Here is a 4,402-nt window from a genome sequence, read left to right as displayed (position 1 = left end):
TCTATACATCAGGCTGGCCTGGAACTCAGAGATCCTCTACCTCTGCCTTTCAAATGCTGGGATTAAACGTGTGCACCACCACCACTCAAGAGCAAGAAACACTTTGAGCCATCTCTCCAGCCCCATAGGTACCTGTTTTTATGTGGAATATCCTGGGGAACGGGGAGTTGGCTACCAGTTTTATGACATTTTTTAATAGGAAAACACACCAAAATATCAAAAGAAAGGAAAGGAGATAGCCATGAAGACTCCTCGTGGGACAGAACTGCTGTGCCAAGTCTTATCCTGAGAGTGTGTCTGTCTGTCTGTCTCCCTCCCTCCCCCACTCCCCCACCTCTCACATGCTCTGTGTCTCCCTGTGCTTACTTTTCATATCTTGGGACTCCTGATCCATCTTCTCCATGTTCTCTGCAAAGAACACTTAGGGCTTGGGATGTGGCTGGCTGCCAGGAGGTTGCTTGTCTAGCTTGCAGGAAGCCCCATGTTCCAGCCACAGCACCAAGTGAACTGGGTGTGCTGGTTCAAACCTGTCAACCTTGCAGTCAAGAGGAGGTGGGGGGGACCAAGTCAAGGCCATCTTTTCCTATATATTAAATCTGAGGCCAGCCTGGGCTACATTAGGGTGTCTTAAAAAAAGAAAAGAAAAAAAAAAAAAACTTGAGAACTTGGGAGTGAGTTTCAGCACAGCCAGGGCTACACAGTTTAGAAACCCTGTCTGGAGACACACACACACACACTCCCCAAAAAAGAGAACTGGTAAGGTTGCTCAATGGGTAGAGAGCTTATCATTCAGGTATGAGGACTCCCCAGACCCACGTAGCCCCAGGGCTCCTGTGGTGAGATGGAGTTGGGAGCAGGAGAATCCAGTTCATGGCCAGCATACACAGTGGCAAATGAGAGTCACAAAAAAGACAGCCCCTCTCTCAGACAAAATGCAAGGTGAGGACTGATACGGGAACCTGAACCCTGACCTCTGGACCTCTGACCTCTGCACAGACTCGATGGCACACCGGCACTCACACAGAGAAACAAAGGATCCAAACCAATAGGCTTCTTGGGGCCACTATGGCTAAGCTAAGTCCCTTAATTAGTGTCTTTGTGGAATGCCTGCTTATATACCCTTTGCTTGTTCTCCTAATTTTTTAATTGTAGATGCTTTTTACATATTAAACTACCCCTCTGTAGCATAATTAGTGAGTGCATTTTTCTACTGTAATTGTCTTGAATTTGCTTAACATTTCCTTGGGGTCAGGAAGATAGCGCAGAGGGGAAGGTGTTTGCCACCAAAGCTGATCATCTAAGGCCAGCCTCCAGGGGCCGTATGACAGCAACAGGACACTGGTTCCCACAGTCCTCCTCTGACACCACACACACATATGTGACTGTAGAAATAAAGATGTCTTTTTAAAATCTATGTCGTATGTAGTGTGTAGCTATTTCCGCCAAGATCAAAACACTCCATCCAGAAGACAAAAATAAAGGCTGCTGAGAGAGGGTCCCAGACCAGGCCAGCTAAAAGGGCTCTTAGTGACCAGCTGAGCTGCCTAGAAGGCCATCAGAACAGCCAAGGCACCAGGAAGGGACACTGTGACTGCTGTGCTTCCTGCAGCCTGTGTGGCATGCTTCCTGTTTCAGCTTTTAAGAGCTGTGTTACCTGTGCTGGGGTCGACACTTGCTGGGGTGACTTTGTGTCATTTCTGCTCCTATAAGTAACCCTATCCCATAATCTTGGAAATAACCCCAATAAAACTCCTTGGCTTATCAAGTTGGGCACTGGTGCAATTGTTACTTTGGTCTGTCAAGGCTCCCTTTCTGGGGTGAGTGTGTTGTGTCTCCCCAGGAAAAGTAACACAGCACAGTGTGGGATACCCAGGAGCCATGGACAGTTAGGAGCCACCTGCCATAGGTGAGGGGATCAAGCCAGTGTCCTCTACAAGAGCAGCGAGAACTCCTATCGCTGAGCCATCCCTGAGAACAGGTTGGTTTTGCTGGTTGGTTGGTTGGTTGGTTGGTTGGGCTTTTTGTTTACTTTTGGGGGACTTCGTTTTTGTTTTTAAATAGACCATGAGTGGCCTAGAACGCAGCGTGTAGACCGAACTGGTTTCAAACTCAGGGACCCATTTGCCAGGCTCCTAATAACCAAAATCAGCACAAGTTCAAGTTTATTTACTACTTTAGAATTTATTTTAAATTATTTTATCTATATGAATATTTTTGCCTGCGTGTACATATGTGCCTGGTGCCCATGGACGTCAGAAAAGGGTGTTGGATCTCCTGAAAGTGGAGTTACAAATGGTTGTGAGCCGCCACATCTGTATGCTGGGAATCAAACCCAGGTCTTCCACAAGAGCAACAGCTAAGCCCCCAGTGTTTACTACTTTAAGAGTCCAATTTAGACCAGCATGGTGGCCCAAGTCTTTAATCTCAACTCTCATGAGGAAGTGACAGGTGGATCTCGGTGAGTTTGGGCCAGTCTGGTTTACATAGCAAGTTCCAAGCCAGCTGCATATTAAGAACCTATCACCGAAGCAACAATAGTGACAGCAACAAAACAGTTCATTAAAGCCAAGTTATAGGGGCTGGTGAGATGGTTCAGCGGGTAAGAGCACTGACTGCTCTTCCAGAGGTCCTGAGTTCAAATCCCAGCAACCACATGGTGGCTCACAACCATCCATAATGAGATCTGACGCCCTCTTTTGAGCAAGCGGGGCGGCAGAGGTCCTGAGTTCAATTCCCAGCAGCTACACACATGATGGCTCACAGCCATCTGTACAGCTACAGAGTACTCATACACATAAAATAAATCTTAAAAAAAAAAAAGGCCAAATTAGCGTTCTCGTGCTCGCTCATGTTCTCTCTCTCTCTCTCTCTCTCTCTCTCTCTCTCTCTCTCTTTCTCTCTCTCTCTCTCCACCTTCCCTCCCTCTCCTCTCCTCTCTCCACTACCCCCCTTCTCAATTAAACCTCTTACACATGGGGGGAAAAAGGCCAAATTATAGCCCCAGAGCTCAGAGAACATCTTGGAAGCTGGGGCAGAGAACTATGAACTTGTGTCCTCTGGACATGACATTTTCTCTACACACAGGACTTTCCTGCACTGAACTTAAGATGCTTGTTGTACAAAGTCTGTCTACACAAAGCTTGATACAGGCAAGTCTGCAGATTTAATTAGTGATTGATGGGGGAGGGCCCAGCCATTGTGGATTGTACTACCTCCGGGCTGGTGGCTGTGGGTTCTATAAGAAAGCAGGATGAGCAAGCGGTGGGGAGCAAGCCAGTAAGCTCCTCCGTGGCCTCTGCAGCAGCTCCTGACTCCAGGTTCCTGCCCTGCTTGAGTTCCTTTCTGACTTCCTCCAATGATGAACAGCAAAATGGATATGTACTCCATTAAATAAACCCTCTCCTCCCCAATTTGTTTTTGGTCATCATATTTCATTGTATCGACCCTTAACGAAATAAGACTCCTTTCTACTGCAGGCCGGGTGGTGTTGGCACACGCCTTTAATCCCAGCACTTAGGAGGCAGAGGCAGGCGGATTTCTGAGTTCGAGGCCAGCCTGGTCTACAGAGTGAGTTCCAGGACAGCCAGGGCTATACAGAGAAACCCTGTCTCAAAAAAAGAAAGGAGGAAAGAAAGAAAACACATGCAGGGAGCTGACGAGATGCTCGCAGAGGAGAACATTCGCTGCTCTCTGGAGGAGCGAGTTTCAGGTTTGATTCCCAGCACCGTGCTGGAAACTCCAGTTCCAGAGCATCTAATGCCCTCTTCTGAACTCCTCTGGCACAGACATACATGCAAGCAAAAGCCCCATACGCAGAAGAGAAACGAAGAATGTACATGCAGACTGGAGGGGTGGCTGAGCAGTTAAGAGCAGTGCCTCCTCCTGCAGAGAAGCTAGGATCAGCTCCCCGTATCCACATGAAGGCTCATGACTGTCATGCTGGCATCTGGCAACTTCTTTTGTCTTCCATGAACTCCAAGCACATGCACGATGCACAAAACTATATGCAGACAAAACACTCATGCTCATAAAAATAAACTTAAAAAAGAAGCAGCCAGGTGTGGTGGAGCACACCTTTAGTTCCAACACTATGGAGACAGGCAGAGCTCTGTGAGTTCGAGGCCAGCCTGGCCTACATAGTGAGCTCCAGGACAGCCAGGGCTATCCAGTAAGACCCTGTCTCAAAGTAATACTGTACATGCATGAGCATTCTTACCTCAAAAAGGAGTTCCAGATGCCTAGCCCAGGTGGAAGGGGACCTGCAGGGCAGGGATAGGAACAAGAAGGCCGTCTGCAGAAGAGATGGCCTAGCACCAAGGGATAAGGGGCCTGTGAAGGCCCAGCCTGCCTTGGCCAGGCAGGGTGGCCTGCAAGAAACACTAACACAGGAGAAAAGGGACAC

This window comes from Mastomys coucha, unplaced genomic scaffold (assembly GCF_008632895.1).
Source record: "Mastomys coucha isolate ucsf_1 unplaced genomic scaffold, UCSF_Mcou_1 pScaffold15, whole genome shotgun sequence".
In the NCBI taxonomy this organism is placed as follows: domain Eukaryota; kingdom Metazoa; phylum Chordata; class Mammalia; order Rodentia; family Muridae; genus Mastomys; species Mastomys coucha.
This window is presented reverse-complemented; position numbering follows the sequence as displayed.